Below are 17,694 nucleotides of genomic sequence, written 5' to 3' on the forward strand. Positions count from 1 at the left end.
ATGTTATCAGCTGCTATTATTACTATTGTTGTTATTATTACTGTTTGGAGATCTTCTTTCTAAATGAATTTAATCCAGGTACTGAAGGGGAGCAGTGTTCAGAAGGTTTCCTAAAGAAGTCACACTGTGTCCCAGAAGACACAGCAGGGAGTCACAGCAGGCTCCCAAGGCTTTGGTCACTGACCTGGGAGAGCCTACATTTTTCCCCAAGAGCAAATGAGCAGTATGAGGTCACCACCTCTGGTAGTTCCCACTGGCTCTAATTCAAGAAACCCAGCCTCTCTCCTGAGCCGTCCCCCAGTATGGAGGGCGCTCCTCTCCCTGTGGTGAAAATGACTGTGTACTGGGAACAGCCTGCAGCTGCCCCCTCCCTCGCCCTTCCTCTGACCAGCGCCTGTGGGGAAGTTATTATGGTTGGCCGCAGCCACTGCTCTCCTCCCCAAACTGGTGGTTAGGAGGCTCCAGAGAGGGCCACTCTGCTTTCCCCAAGCTGATTACTATGATCTCCAAGAAGCTCAGAGCCTAAAGCAGATTATTCGGGGGCTGGTAAACCCACACAAGAGCCCAGTGAACAGTGGGGTCAGCAAGCATCACTGACTGTGTCAGATGAGGACATTCATTCTGGGAAGGGGGAAAAGAGACCCCAGGGCAGTTCTGCTGGTCAGTCTGTGTTAGACCAAGGCCAAGCTCCAGTATCATGAGCAAAGATGTTCCTGCTTGGGAAACAAGAATTCCTGTTCCTGCTGTAGAACCATGAGGCTCCATATTTATACTGACCCCTCAGCATACTATTTTTATCCACTCCTCTCCCAGATTAGCATTATTCTAACAGTGCTACCCCAAGGCCGGCGTGTGTCTCTTTCCTCATGATGATTTGCACTTGACAACGGAGCCAGCTCTGTCCCCCATTCCTCTTTATTTCTTCTTTATCCCATGCATCCCCTCCTCGGTTTCCATGGTAGTTGCTTGCTGACATTTCTCCTTGCCAACTAAGGCAGTCCACTCAGCTTTCAATAATTTAGAGAAGGTGACCACAGAAATCAATGTTTTGTAATAAAAGGGGAACACATTTATGAAGCCTAATTTACTCTAACAAGCTCATTTTTGTTCTAATGTTTTTAAATCTTGGTAATTCTATTAAATTGGAAGTCTTTGAGAAGAGTGTTGCAAGGATAATTACACAGTAGAGTCTGTTTCCCAGCCACAGCTTTATGGAGAAATTAGAAATGATGGAATAATCCAATGGAGCTCCTGGGACCTTCTAAACAGAAAACGTACAGCAATAGTGATACCAGAGATAGTGAAATGCAAGAGGCAAAGTGGAGTCAGGGCACTGGGTGATAAAGGCACTGGGTCCAGCAGAAAAGCACATACAAGGGAGGCAGGTTGTCCCCCCGTCATCCATTCATCCCACAAATCTGCACTAGGCAGCTGTAAGTGAGCGGCACTGTGCTAGACCCTGGGAGATACAGCAGGGAGCAGACAGCCCCAGTCCCTGCCCTCAAAGAACTGCCAGTCTAGCTTGGAGGCAGTTAGTGGTCCTTATTGAAGCTGGAAGCACTCAGCCTTACACTCACATATCCTGATTTCTACTTTAATGTTGTTTACTCCTTTTGCTGTAACTCAAGGAAGGAATAATAAAAAGTTGCCTAAAATTTCCCCATCAGTGCCCTGCTGTGGGGCATGTGCTTCCCACTGCTGGTGCTCCTTCCCAGGGGGAGATGCACATTTTGACTGAATGAAAGCATGGTATTATCTGAAAAGGTGACTGGTCAGGGGGATGTCACAGACAGAGAAGGGAGTTTATCTGACCTTCATGGCTAGAACCTGAAACAGTGGCCAGCATGAAAGTGCCAGGATCCGGGCTCCAGGACACAAGGGAGGAAGAAGTCGAAGGAAGACCCTGATGAGGAGGTGAGGAAGAAGAAAGGAATTGGGAAAGGGACTGGTAGTTACCAAGCGCTTATGCTGCACATATGCTCCTACAAGGAATTCTCAGGACAATCCTGTGGGTGAGTTTTGCCTGTTTTTGCCCAAGAGGCCACCATCTGGCAAGAGGCAAAGTTGGGACCCAAATCCAAGGTGGCTGGTTTCAAATATATATGTGGATATATATTTCAAATATCACTCCAACACCCGGATAAAATTTTCCAGCTGCATGGTTTCCTATGATTCAGTGCTTCATTAAAGCCTTTTATCTTATTTTACTTTATTTTATGTTTATTTCTTTTCTAACTGCTGTCTAAAATGTAATTAAGGATCCATAAACACTGAAAAATCAGTGGAGGTAGTTGAATAGAATCTATTACAAATTGCCATTTGAGGAGATTGAAATCTTCCTAAATTATTCTTTTTGTAAGCCTACATTCTCACAGGTTGGGCTTTCTTAAAACAGGGCAAACTTGCTCTCTCTTAGCAGCTGGTAAATTTTCTTGCTTTATACCTGTAGTCTAGTGCAGCACCATCCAATGGAACTTTCTGCAGTAACAGATAAGATTCAAAGCTGTGCTGTCTCAAAATGGTAGCCGGTAGCCACTAGCCATGTCTGATTATTGAGGACTTGAAATGTAGCCAGTATGAGAGAGAAACAACATTCAATTTTGCTTAATTTTAATTTAAAATAGCTATGTCATGGCTAATGGCTACCACGTTGAACAGCACAGGTCTAAAATGTTGTGTACGTTTCTCACACAGACCTATACTCATCTGCTAAGCAAGCTCAGTGTGTATTGGGGGAAAATGAAGAATGCTAGCGCTCTGATATGAAGACACAAATGTCAGAAGCAATCTAAGGTAATAGCTTCAGGAACATCCAGACATCATTAGTGGCCTTAAGGATTCATTAAGTTTTAGAATCCCTTCACTGATGAGCAGGATGCACTTGTCTGATATGGCTAGCTGTGTCACATTATTTTATAGGCACAATGAACATTCTGGAAAATTTATATCCTTGTTTAGAAGGCTAGGAAGAAAAAAACAAAAAAACAAAAAACCACCTCTCAGCCTGAAGGACCATGACCATGCCAAAACAGAGCTCTTCTGAAATTTCCTTTGGACCCAAATCATACCAAGCATTGTCCTTGGATGTGAGAGAAATGCGGTGTTGTTCTGTGTCTTTTACCCAAACACAAGAGAATCTGCTTCGAGCCTTTGTTTTTTCCTCCCTCAGCTCTTTGATCGTCTCCAAACTGCTAATTTTCACAGTATTCCTAGCAAATCTGTCATAAGACTGAAGCAAATTTTAAAACAGAATTTCTGAATGAAAAGCTATTATAACCTAACTATAAATGTGACTATCAGTTTTTTTTTCCTTTTACTTTTTTTATATTTGCTTTCTGTCAAGTAGGTACTAATCCCTGGGAAGATATCTATATCTATATCTATATTTTAGTTGTCATAAACCAAGCATTTGAATTTTTACAATAACTTTCAGTGACTGAAATATATAATAAATGTTTTTTAATTGCATGGCATCTTCCTCTCAGAACCCTAAGTTTTCATGTTCATTCTGCTTCATTCCCAGAAAGCAGAGGAAGAGGAATCCCACCCCCCTACCCCCGAACACACACACACACACACACACACACATACACACACACACACTTTCCATATTCCAGGTAAATATCAACTGCTCACTATGTGCCAGGCATTGCTCTAAGAATTGCATATGGATTAGTCATTTAATCCTTATGAAATCAACCAAACAACCCTTATGAAATCACTATTATAGATGAGGAAACTGAGGTACAGAGAGGCTAAGGAGCTTGATGATTCAATAAATATCCATCAGATGGCAGATATACACACACCTAGCACTGTGCTGGGTACCACAGAAGATATAGTTCTTATCCTCAAGAAATGTCCAGTCCAGGAAGGGGAGAAGATATGCATCTGGCTTTCCTAAGATCCAAAGAGATGACATGATAAATTCTGTAAAATGTATCATGGCAGACCAAATATGGTCAGAACTAAAACTGTTCTTAATACATAAGTGAAAAGTCTTCTCTTCTCTTCTGTCTGCTATCTTCCCAGAGCCATACAGGTCCAAAGAGTGAAGGCTCCATTCCCCACAGAGGGACACCCTAAATTTACGTTTAAAACATGCATATCATCTCATAAAATACTTTACTATTCCCATGCATAAAACAGCTGTGGCCATGATGCCCATTCCGGGCCCTGCCTCATGGAGAGCACATAGTGCTTTCCTGTGAGACTGATGAAATCCAGACCTCCACCCACATGGGTGTTGAAAGAACCTGATTCGCACATTACCACTTCTGCCCAGCAAGTCAGTTATAGCCAGGTGGTCTCCTACCCATTTCAGAAACCAGGAAAGTGAAACATACAAAGATGATCTTTTGCCAGATGACTCAGAAAGCTTTTGGAGGATAAAGGGATAGGAAATGAATTTCCTATCATCCCCGTCCACTTCTCTCCCTCCTCCCCAACAGACTGTGAAAAGTTTCCATGTTTATACAGGGATCATCACTAGGACGCAATTATAGTAAAAAGCTAAACCTAAACTCTGTCATTTTATTATTACTTTTAAAAGTATTTCTCTATAAATAAACTGGACGGGGCAGAGGTGGGGAGGGAGACCCAAGTTACTGTGCAGAAAAGGACAGATTATGAACCAAAAAAGGCCAAGAAATAAATGGTGACTACATACTGGTATCCATAAGTGGTCTTCCATGGGTCATGGTGATCATTCTCCATAGAAAAGTAACTACTAATCAACCAACCACTAGCATTATTTTATTCAAAGATATGAGAAGGCTCCCTTTCATATGTAGTGGCCACACGATCTTTGGACAGTCAAATGAGGAGTTTGGCATGCAGCCTCCTCTGCCTACGGGGGAAACTGGGAGCCCTGGCATAGCATAAATTGTGATACTCTGGGAAAACGGTTCTCTAAAAATTCCCAAAGTGTATAGAAATATAGAGTTTCTTCCAAACTGAGTTTAAATATATTTAGTTAGTTTGCAACATATTATTAAGCCTTGTTATGATATGCCTTCTTAGTAAGGATAATTGTGGAGAGGATTCCCCTCCAAAATCATCCTTTGTGTTCAATCAGCTGATGGCATTGCTGATAGCTTTGGAGGGTGAAAAGGTGTCAGTCTCTGATATTACTATGTAAACACAGTAGATGGCTATGCGCATATTCAAGTATTTGTCAAGTTCCTCTGGTCTTCTCATTGGGTGGCCCTCTCAGTGTTCTGGGGTTTTGGTTTTTTATTTGTTTATGTTTTGGAGTGTTTTATCAAAATGTCATGCACAGCCCCCATTTTATCTAAGCATTAAAATCTGTTCACATCCAAACAAACAGAAGGGATTATCTGCCCTTTTGGCATAATCAACGTCTCTATTCCCCTACATGTCTATAAACAATTGGGGTTTGACCCTATTCTCATTCACAAATAGAATGAAATAAAATGATTTGGGGTGTTATTATAAGTGAGCAGTGAACTGAGAAGGGAGTGGGCTCTCCCACCAAAATCTGGGTCTTTCAAGAGGGATGGAAGACTGGGTGCATGAATGAGGAGATGAAGGGATAAATGGATGTGTGGACAGACCTGACAGACTGATGAGTTTCCTGGTTAATGGATACCTTTCCTATACAACCGCACTTGAGTCTTAACAGAAACTTTGTTCAGTTTTTCTTTATCCTTTTGTGAAATGAGAGATGAAGGCATGGTCCAGTTCTCACATTCTAAAATCACACCTTTGTAAAGATTCTTTGTCTCCTCTTCTATCCTCCTCACCTTCCCACAGCATGTACCTTGGAGGACTCATCATTCAAATCTAGGTTCAAATTCCCCTGGTATTCCCCAGCATTAATTGTGCTCTCCAGTGTGCTCCCATGTGTCTTCTGAGGCAATTATCATGTTTTAAAATGTTTTTGATGTTCATATAGTCTTCTAGACTGTTGAGTTCTTCTGGTCTTCTCTTGGGGGGAGAGGAGGGGCCTTTGCCTACTTTATCTGAAACTGGATAGAACCCAGTAGGTACTTAATGACATTTGTTGGGGTCAATTTTCCCTCTACTTTTAGGATGATCCTTCCTAAAGGATTTAGGTTCATCTTCTTTTTTCCCACCTTTCCCCTCTTCTCCGCCTGTCTTTCTCAAATGAACAGTAAAAAGGGTGGGAAGAGGAGAAAAGAAAAGGAACATTGACAGAAAGACCACAAAAAAGAGAACTTGGTACAACACGAATAACCAACAAGGACCGAGGAGGCTGCCAACTCCCACCATTTCTCAGAGTTTCCCTCTGGGTTAGACTGGCCCCATTTGGAGCTCTGAAATTCTACCGTTTTCCTTCTTCCTCAGTGGTATCCAGGGTAGAATGTTGCATTTAACTAAGAAATACTGTAAACAGAGACTTGGGAGAGCAATTGAAAGCAGCAAAATCTTGCCCCTGGAATTGTTTTTGTAATTATAATCTTTGCACTGGGAAAACATGGCCTTCTCATTCGCATGCCCTCCTAGCGCGAAGGTCTGATGCAGGCAGTGATCTGCAATGTAAATCACGACGAACCGCTGCTGGATTTAAGAGAGCAGGTCTCTAACTACGGCGTCAAGTGCTTGAGCTTTTTTTTTTCCCCTCTCAGAGCTAGTTTAAAAGCTATTTAAGGGGAGGGTGTAGCTCAGCGGTAGAGCGCATGCTTAGCATGCAGGAGGTCCTGGGTTCAATCCTCAGTACCTCGGTTAAAAATAATAATGATAAAATAAAATTTAAAATGAATAAATAAACCTAACTACCCACCCCCACCCCCCAAAAAAAAGCTCTTTACGCAGGTAAGCATATTCCTGGCAGATAAAGCAAATGGAAAGGAAGGTTACAGGATATAGCGAAACTAAGGTGCTAGAACAGATGTCTGGCTCTAAAAAGACTACAATGGTAAATGCATTCCTGAAATATTTCTCTTTCGCACATGCACACACACACAGCCTCTGTTCTGACAATTCTCTAATCTGAATAATTTTCCACCTCTGATGCTGGATATCTTTCTTAGGCAATATCAATTGAAAACAAAACATAAAGCTTTTCATTTTTATCTAGATGTGAAAGGAAAACAAGAGCTACTATAGGGCATTTTTGAGGAGGTCAAGTTATCGGCATCTACTATTTTCTTTTTAATTCTTGTTTCAGCACTTTAGGAACTCAGTCCTCTTTTCTGTATTTAACTGATTGGCAATTCAGTTTTTGGAATCATTACTTGCAGTCTGTAACTACATCCCGTCTCCCTTCTGCCCCCACTTCCTTCTGCAGCCCCTCAGCTTCTTACTCTTCCTCTCCTAACCTGAACACCAAGAAAGGCCTCTGAAGAGAACAGTCTGAAAACATGGAAATTTGGTACACAAGGTTAGCGTTTGAGGCCCAAGAAGAAAAATCTTAAGCCTTTGCCATTTTCAATCACATGAATTCAAATAATTTTTTCTCAGCCTTTTAAATCCCCTTCTAAGTTGGTTTCAAATAATAAGCGAAAAATCTGATGAATTCATTGGAACAATTTTACAAATTCTTGAATGATTTTGTCCCCTAGGGCTGGAAACACACGTTTTAGGCAGCTTAATGCTGTTAGATAAACCCACTTTTCACTTTTTTCTTCCTGTACGTATGCTGCCAGCAATGGAAACATGATGTGAACTGCAAGGCCTTTCGCTGACCACACAAGTCTTCTCTGTGCAGAATGGCAAGCGGCCACTTCTAACCATGGCTGTTATGTGCCTGTGTCATTGCTGGCACCATCCCACCGATTCACCCCTACCCTCTCCATTGGAGGAGAGGGAAGCTAACTGAAAACTCACAGGGGAAAGGACACAGTCTCGCTCAACGGTAAATACCAAGTCACCTTTCCTCTGCGAAGACAGTGGACTCCTCGTCTTAAATTTCAACCTCAAAAAAGATCAGAAAGGACTAGGGGTTGGGGGCCAGACAACTGAGCTATGAGAACTGTACACTGTGATTTGTAAAAATTAAACATAAAATTAAAAACAAGGGGGGAAATGTGGACTAATTAACTGGTGGGAAAAAACACAAACTTTTTCTATTTTCTTCACATGAAGGGCTAAAGGAACTGAGAATGCTTATCCTGGAAAAGAAAATTATAGGAAGGCTTGAGATGTGGGGACAAGGAAACCTCAGTTGTCTCTGAATAGCTTAAGTACTGCAACTGGAAAGAAGGAGCAGGTTCGATGTGTGTGGCCCTAAGGAGAAGACCCAGGTCCAATGGGTGACAGTTACAGGAAACTAGATTTTGAGAATGTTAAGAATATTAGATAATAAGACCTACCCAGTGATGGAATGGGGCATCTTAGTGGAAGACAGGGTAGAATTTAAAGCTTCTAAGTTTGTTCAAGAAACAGCCGAACAAGCACCAGAGAATTCATCTGAAGCTAGTTCTTCCTTATATGAATCTCATGGTATGAAGGAGGGGAGCACCGGACGAGGAGTCAGGAGTCCTTGCTTTGTCACTTAATGGCTAAATGATATTCGGAAAATCAGTTCACCCGTTTGGACTTTAGTCTTTCTTATCTTCAAAATGAAAGACTGAGATGTGCCTTTCTCTACAGTCCTTCCAGTTCTTATAACATCCTATTATTATTTCTTTACACCTTTTTTTCTACCAGTTATCCACAAGTTGATGAGGTGCTTATGTATCATGTGGACACAATTTGGGCATCCTGTTTGGACGTGCATTTCTCAAACTTCACTCTCACCGTATGGAATGCCTGAAAGCGTACCCTCATGCATTGCAGTGAAAACCCCTCTTACAATCAGAGGTGCTTGAGGATTCTGGTCAGCTTGTTTTCTGAAATGGTACAGCTAAATTTGTTCAAGAAGAAGTCGTTAGTAACACGGAGGGCGAAAATGTGGTATACTCAACTAGGATCAGAGCTTACTGGTTTTATTGATGATGCATTCTGCTATGGGTTGTTCAAAGTAAAATAGAGAACCATGAAAAAGATGCAGGCTATATTCAGCTCTTTCAAGAAACCAGGTTAGGGTTCAGTGAAGCACGGTAGTTTTTTGTTGGTGGTGGTGGTTTTTTTTTTTTTTTTTTTTTTTTTTGCTAAGACTGAGGAACCACAGGATTGGATATTGGTAAATGCTCTGCCAGAACTGTAACATCTCAAGCATTACTCTAGGCTCATCCCTGAGTGCTCACATTCATCTCATTCTTTGCACACCCCCCATTCAACATACACACCTGCATCAAATATTTCAGAAAATATTTCATTAGAAGACATTACGATAAGATGGTATGGTTAAACTTACAGCAAGAGTATTTGTGGCTCTGTATTCTTTCTACTTTGGGGAAAGTAGGAATCGGAACCACCGATTCCTAATCATGAGCAATACACCTCTATGTTGAACACTATTATAAATTCAACGAGGAACGTGCACTTGTTTACATCTCTTTCAATTCTTAAATCACCAAAAGGTGTCGTCTCAAAAAGGGCTTACTGAGAAAAGTACCAGCACATCAGAGACCCTGGAATGATGCCAAGACATTAAAAGTTATCTTAGAACCTGCAAGATTAAGAAAGGGAGAGAGAGGGAGAAAGAGAGACGGGAAACAGCGTGCTTATCAGTGGAGATGATTTAAGAATCCCACAGGAAAAGAACTAAATAATATTTTAAATTCTGGTTTCTTGTGAAACATATTTTTCAAAATCCTGAAGCTCTAACTACTTATCTTAAGATATGTCCTTCATAATTGTCTGCATAGTCCTTGTCTCCATGTTAATGGCCTCAATCAAAAAGGAAAAGATTCTGTGTGCAATAATCTTGACAACCTTACTCAGTATTTTACACAAATGGTACAAAACTGGCTTCATTGTTGTCTTTAGGAAAACAATTCATCTGTTCTTTCCTGACAAATATTTAGTCCCTATCTTTTTTAGACACTGCCCTAGGAGCTGTGGTGGACGCAAAGATGAGATTAGCATGTTCTCCAGCCTCAAGGAATTTATCCTCAAGCTGAGAAGATCAGATGTGTAATAAAATTTAAAATAACATGATAAGGGCTAAAGAGAGGTATAACTTTAAAGAATGGAGAGATCAATTGTGCTGGACTTTTAAAAAGAGAACTCTTCCTGGAGAAGGTGACACATTCTAGGTGGAAACAGCACATCCTATGGGAAGGCATCAAGGTAGAAAGCACTGGAGATGTGCCTCCTTGTTAGAAGCATAAGGTACAGAGAAAAGAGGAATACAACTCTGGATCTACCATTCATGCCAGGAAAAGAAATTTGATTTTTATTTGGCTGACTCTAGGAAAACACTGAACTTGCTTAGTATGGTCAGGGACATCTGAATGGGATGCAGGTCTAAAGAAATCTAAAGCCTTCATTACAGAGACAGAACACTGAACTCTTTAGGAAGTATCAGTGTAACTTGCATCATAAAATTCAGTATCCTTTGTGAGGCCCTCGGGTAAACCGAAAAGTTTAATCATGAAGATTTCCATATGAACAGAATTTGACTGAAAGCAGGAAATACATATCTATATATCTACATATATATAAATGAATAAACTGTCAGTAGAAGGTAAAAGCAGCAAATCAAGACCCTAATAGTACCTTCCACAATATTATTTAGCTGCATAGACCTTTGTAAGGAGAATTACTCGTTAGAGACACTGATGTCTCAGTAGAATCCAAACAATATATATCCAACAACTATTGCATGGAAAGTCTATCAGCCTGGTTGTGTCTATATGACATTAACTATGTATAGGTGGGAAATAATCAGAATAAATCCCCCTAGGTGATTGGATCTTTGTTGCACAATATATCCAATATCAGGAATATACTTAGTGTTCAGGAAATTTTATAGGACACACTATTCATTTAGACCGTTAAGAATGTAATAAAGAATTGTCAATCACAGAGAAAAAAAAGTGACAATGAATATATATATGTTCATGTATAACTGAAAAATTGTGCTCTACACTGGAATTTGACACAACATTGTAAAATGATTATAAATCAATAAAAAAAAGTTAAAAAAAAAAAAAAAAGGAAACCTGTCAGTCAGCTACGCCTTCATCCTAATCTCTCATTTTACCTCACGAATGAACAGGAGATGACTGAAGGAAGTCTAAACTACTCTTTTTTAGCCTTCATTGTGCAACTGGGTATGGAGTTAGGATGACTGAGATAAATGTTCCAGAACAGAAGATTCTTCTTCACTTTTAGAAGGGGAGCTCCTTACAGGTCTGCCTGCTACCTCATAAGCCTAGCCTACGTTCCATCCCTCGGTGAGATGTCTTCTCTCTGAATCAGTCTCAGGACATGATAATGAAAATAGTAGTGTTCATTCAAGATTGCCACTCTCTTCAGCTTCTAAAACAGAGAGCAGTAAAGATAAGACAGCTTGTTAAAGACAAAAGGTTATTAGTTTCCAGATAAGACATCTTATCTTCAACACCTTCTCCTACTTTGATATTGAGGCTCTGTAAATTCAATGATAATCATCTTGATGAAAATAATCAGTTATCTATCTGCATTATACAAATATAAATAAACAAAATGTTATTATTCACTTTTCTATTAATTATTAAAATATCATTAATATTAGCCAATGTTTCATTAATATTAATTTTCTAGTCAAGCATAATCTTTCATTTCAGTGGGGAATAGATTTTCAGATTCTGCATTTATGAATATTATACAGTGACTGAGAAAGTTTAAAGATATTTACTCGTCTAATCAGGCAAATGTCCTTATTTATTTTCAGATAGACTAGATAACGGATTTAAAATCCTGTTTTAATTTTATTCTTTCAGAACATGTCATTTCCTTTGGGCAAAGCTATATTTTCCACTTTATTTTGATGACAGTTAAACATAGTACTTTCCTCTCTCAAGATATCTTCCATGTCAGAGCTATAAAAGAATATATGAAAGGTTCTAAATTTTTCAGTTGTTCACCAAATAGTTTTGGACTGCCCCTACTTTTGTGTGAGACACTGCGCTGAGTTATGTTTAAAATACCAAGAAGAATCAAACATAAATTTAGCCCTCAAGGAACAACAACTATAGTAATTCAGGTCATAGGTAATTACACAACAAAGCAGAAAGTGATAAGTTACAAGCAAAAGGAGGTACAGTTGTGCAGTGCAGTTTCACCTATTGGCTAAGAACAATGTCTATGAATTAGAATTCCAGATCTGAAACCATCCACCTGACCTTGGATTAATCACTGAGCCCTCTTCAAGGATTTCTTCCTAGGTGAATTAGGAATGATAACAGCATCATTATGGGGCTGTTTTGTGGATTGCGTGAGAAAATATACACATGGAACTTTACATATGACAGAACATGTAATATTTATTGCTACTATTGTTGTTTTGTTGTTGTTGGTAGAGTAGAAAAGGAAGTATCACAAAATGAGATCTAACATGAAAGCTTTTATACCTGAGAGAGAGAGAGCATGAGAGATCACGTCCAATGTCAGAATCATGCAATTCTTCAAAAGAACTTTGACATCTGAGTTGAAACATTAAAGTTAGATATGGTATAAACCCCATGGAAATGGGTGGGGGGAAGAAACCCATTTTCTTTAGAAGGAAGAGAATGCACTGAGAACAAGAACCAAGAAAGCATCAGGTAGGCACAGGGAATAAGAGGCTGCTTAGCTTGATAGCTGGGCAGGGTATGTGAAGGGAGAGATGCCAAGGTGTACCGCTATATCCATGCAACATAGGGATTTGTCCTTGATTCTGGAGGAAGTGTAGGGCCGTTCAGGAGTTTTGATGATGAATGTTATCATATAACCAAGACAGCCTAAGTCATAGATGTGGTAAGTTTCCACCTTCTACTTGGGATGGAAAGCCTTATAAACAGAATGACCCAATGAGCTAAAATACAGAAACCACTCATGATCCCATTTTCTTTAAAATTAATATTTACACTAAAGTCCAAACTGTTTGGATCTGCAACATCTGTCCTAAGCTCAGTAGCAATAACTAAAACGGCTACAGTTCTTTTTTTTAAAATATGAGTTGCCCAATCATTTTAGGTATTTTAATAAAAATGCAAATGCAGGTGAACACAAGCTTCTGCATCAGAAACATATGAATTTTTGTCTCCTGCCCCTTCCCCTGTAATTTTAATGAAAGTAATGCAGAAAAGCAAACACCAAAAGTTGTGTTTAAGTGGAAGGGCCAGGTCTGTCTGTCGGAGATAGCTGGTGAAAAAGGACTGAGAAATGACTCAGCATGGTCTGTGGTTTGCTGCTCTCACTAGAAACACAGAGGCCACGTGAAAATAAGCCCTTGCTAACAGAACACCTTGAGTATCACATCCCAAATATATACAAATGTTTGACCCCATATTCAAGGTTACTGTTTGAAATTCAGTTTTCCAACATTTATGTAGTAGCTGCTATATGTAAAGTACAGGTTGGTGTATTTAAGCCCCTGTTATTGGCTTACTTTCTGCCCTACGGATTGCCCCAGCTTAGGAGTCTAGAGCAGGTTTTAAACAACAAAGGACTAATTTATTAAAAGCCTACTAATCTCTGGTTGCTGTTTTGATACCTATCCTGTGACATTTTATGATTTTTAAAATCAAGATCAGTGAAATTAGAAATTTGATTTGTGATAAAGGGGCATGACTAGGTTATCATGAAAACATACTTATGTGACCACACACACACACACATTTCCTTAAGGATATTGGAGAAATAAAAAGCTCTTTTATTACACTGACTTCTGAAATGAGTAAACTGCTCTGAAGCTGACATGAAATCATTCTCCAATAATAGACCCTAGTTTGTTAATTTGCTGTTGTATTGTTATTGTGCACTACACAGTAATGGTATGAAACCTTCAAGGGTTATTTCACCTTCCATGGATGAGGAGTTTATCTCCATGGAGCAATAACCAAGATCAAGCCAAGTATTTTATTCTTGAATGTATTCGACAACATTAGCATTGAGACCAAATTTCAATTTACTCCAGGCAGTTACCAAAATCTGTTTTTATATTAGGCCTTTTTTCTAGATCCGTATTTTTTTATAATGATCTGAATTCCACTTTCTTTCCTGCCTCTTTAGGTAGCAGCAATGCCTGCTTAAATGCAGTTAAAATTCATTATAACACCTTATTTATACCACAGCCCCACACAATATTTTCTATGAAAATAGAATTCACATTTTAAAACAATCAGACAAAAGCCGGTAAGGTGGTGAGGCTTGATCCTGCAAATGTCTCTTCTCCGGGCTTAACCAGATGTACCAACGAGCCTGGTGGAGTCATGAACAGGGAGCAAATAAACAAAGTGCCTCTGCCTCACAGAGATGTTAGCCTGCACCTGCAAAGTCTCTAATAACTTCCTCTGATGAGGACATCAAGTCAAATCCACAAAAAAAGGGCATTCTGCTTTTCAGAAGAAAGTTATCAACATGCCTAGCAGTCTTGTTCCTAAGGAATATGATTCTCCTCTGTGTGGAAGAGGCAGGCTTAGTTAGTGACTGTGGGCTGAACCACTCTTCATTTATACAGGGGAGAGAATAATGGAGAGAAATGGAGCTTCATCCAGGATCTGCTCTGGGATTTCTGCAGAGAATGGAGCTCAGTAGATTCTGCCATTGGATGTGACGCCCTGGTTCTTTTCCTGAGCCCTTCTATCCCACTTCCTGAAGATCAGATCCACAGGGTCAGTGCAGCACCTGCTTGGCTAAGTCAAGGCCAGCCACCCAAAGTTTCTAATTTCTCTATTCCTGCTGTTTCCTCCATCACAAATGCCTCTCCCAGCCTCTGCTGGGTAATTCTCATTCTTCCTTCAAGACACTGCCTAAGCATCACCTCTTTTGCGAGGTTTTCTGAGTCTTCCCATAAAATTAGTTACCGGTGGTGGTACGGTATTCCAGGAAAAAATTCTGTGTGTGTGTGTGCTTATGTGTGTGCATGCGTGCACACTCGACTCAAGGAGGCCTAGCCCTGAGTACTGGCTTAGGCAATTACCAGCTGGATGATCTTAGGCACATTATCTGAAAACTGAAAAATTCTGTTCCTTCATCTATAAATTATACTTTTCCCCATAGATTGTGTTGAGGTATAATGAGATTACATACCATTGTGGATTGAATATTTGTGTTCCTCCCCAAATTCATAGGTTAAAATCCTAATGTTTGCTGTGATGGAGGTGAGGCCTTTGGGAAGCGATGAGGGTGGCACCCTTACGAATGAGATTAGTACCCTTATAGGAAAAGACAGCAGCATAAAAGTGATATATGTGTATATATCTTTATGTGTTCAGGGCTATTCGAAGAGTTTTTATATTACTGAGTCATTAATCCTCACACCAACTTTATGATGAAGCACTGATGTCTCTACTTCACAGATGAGGAAACAGAGAAATCAAGATGTTACACAACTTTTCCAAAGTCACAGTGCCAGTAGCCAACACAGGCTCTTTTTAACCCCAGGCAGTCTGGCTCTAGCACTCATGGTGTGTAATACGTGTCTGTTAAATGAAGTAAAGGATGAGTAAATAAATAAATGGCAGCACATGTATTCCCTCAGCTTCATACCTAAGTATGTGTGCTGGGCATGTTGTTTAGGATGCAAAGTTTGAAATTATTCTGATTAGACAGATTGTTGAACTACATTTTTAAAAAGCAGATTTTAATGGAAGAAAAGAAGGGCAAAATCTGGGGACTGCCAAAAAACCAGAGTACCTAGATATTTATGCAGCAAAATGGAAGAACGTAGGACCTACCCCCGACCCAGCCCCGCCCCAAAGCATTTTCCCCACATGCTTTTAATTTCTACCATAGGGACATGGCTAAATTTCTGGAAATAATACACCTAGTTCATTGACACTAAAATAGTAATGATTTATTAGGTGCAGTAGATCCAATTTATTCAGAGAAATGCAGGGAATGTGTGATGACTGGTTTTCAAAGGACAGAATTGGTGAAGGAGAAAAGAGACTATGAAGGGAGTGAAAGGACATAGACAGAACATCCCTCCTACCCAGGTGCTAGAATTTAGCATGCATTCATTCCTTAGGAAAAGGGAGCAGATTCTCACTAGGTTTTTAGAAGAAAACATACAGAGCAAAGCACTGTTACTTTGGACACTCTTATTATTACCCATGGATTTTAAAGTATCTCCAGTTAGTTCCAGCTACCTAGCGCCTGCACTGTGATGACGGATGCCCAGCAGGTCATTGTAACAAGTCCTGCAGTCTGAAACGACCAAAAATTTTGATCAGCATTTTCAATTGATACTTGGAGGGAAATAGCTATGTACGTTCTGTCAGAAGAACCCACTCCATTTAATTTTCAACACTGGCTGTGAATAGGTCTCCATTCGTTGGAAGAAATACCAACTATGTTGGGTTGGGTTTTCATTTAGGTTTTAATTTTTACCAGGTACTCTAAAGCTGTCCCTGACATTCCAAGGTAAATTGGCTTTATGTTAAGAAATACGTTTCAATGGAATCACAAAAGCGGCGGTAGGAGTGCAGGTTGTCATCATTTATACAAACAAGCACCAGTTCTGCTACAGTTGGACTCTGACAGTATTAACTTCTTTTTTTAATGCTTTAAGAAAAAAATACAAAAATTCACTTAAGACAGAAACCTGGCACCATTCCTAGACGAGGAGATTGTACTTTTAAAACTCTTTTTTACAAAAATAGAGAACAAGATTAACCAATCTTTTATTCAGCTCTTACTATGTCACCACAGAATATCACTATAATTATTCTGTTTCTAAATTTAAATTGCCTTTATTTGATTTTTATTTAAAAACTCTTCTCTCTTTACTTCATGCTATCATCTGGTGGCTGAACTTCCAGTCACCTCAGCCCTCCTGCACACTGTTACAACCGGGAGGCAAAATGACAGTCATGGAAGAAGTTTTAGGGATTATATGTAAGCTCCCTGTTTTCTGTATGCAGCCCAGAGACATTGCGTGACTTTCTTAGGCACACGGAACAAACGAAGGCAAGGATCCAGGTGATGAAGAGCAAAAAGCCTTGGTCTGCTGATGCTACTCCACTGCCTTCCAAACCTGCTTTTTGCCTTTGAAAGGAGCACCCTGAGCAACATGAAAACCTAGTCTCCTAGGGTTCTTCCAACTTTACTTACGAGGATAGACAGACATGCCTGCCAACTAGAACTCACTGATGGAACATGAGTTAGCAAAATTGAAATTACTCAACTCTTTGTTTCATCCTTCCTTTGAGAACCTTAAGCTCTGACACAGGTAGCAAGTTTTCTGATGGTGGTGTTTACCAGATGATTTTGGCTACTATGTGACCCAACATTTTGTAATGATTATTTCATATCTTTAAAGCTATATGAGGTATAGTCAATGTAATAAAATGCCCATATTTTAATATACATATATTTACACACACACATTGATTCACTTTCTGTTACAACAGATTAGCTCACATTTCCTAGAATTTTGGTTAAATGTAATCATACAATGTGATTTTTTGGGGGGTGTGGCTTCTTTAACTCAGCTTTATTACTCTGAGATTCATCCATGTTGTTGCATGTATCAGTAGTGCATTTTAAAAATAACTTCAGAGTAGTTCTCCATTGTATTGTTATACCATGTTTGTTTATCCATTCGCTTCTTGATGGACATTCGGGTCGTTTCCAGTTTTGGGCTATTACAAATAAATGTAAAGGTAAATAAATTGTACATGTATGAACATT

General features: G+C 39.7%; 1 protein-coding gene across 10 annotated transcripts in view; it reads right to left on the bottom strand.

The window, feature by feature from the left end:
- The window catches only part of SEMA6D (semaphorin 6D), a 518,494-nt gene that overhangs the window by 380,838 nt on the left and 119,962 nt on the right, over positions 1–17,694 (bottom strand). The window lies entirely within an intron of this gene.

This window comes from Camelus ferus, chromosome 6 (assembly GCF_009834535.1).
Source record: "Camelus ferus isolate YT-003-E chromosome 6, BCGSAC_Cfer_1.0, whole genome shotgun sequence".
In the NCBI taxonomy this organism is placed as follows: domain Eukaryota; kingdom Metazoa; phylum Chordata; class Mammalia; order Artiodactyla; family Camelidae; genus Camelus; species Camelus ferus.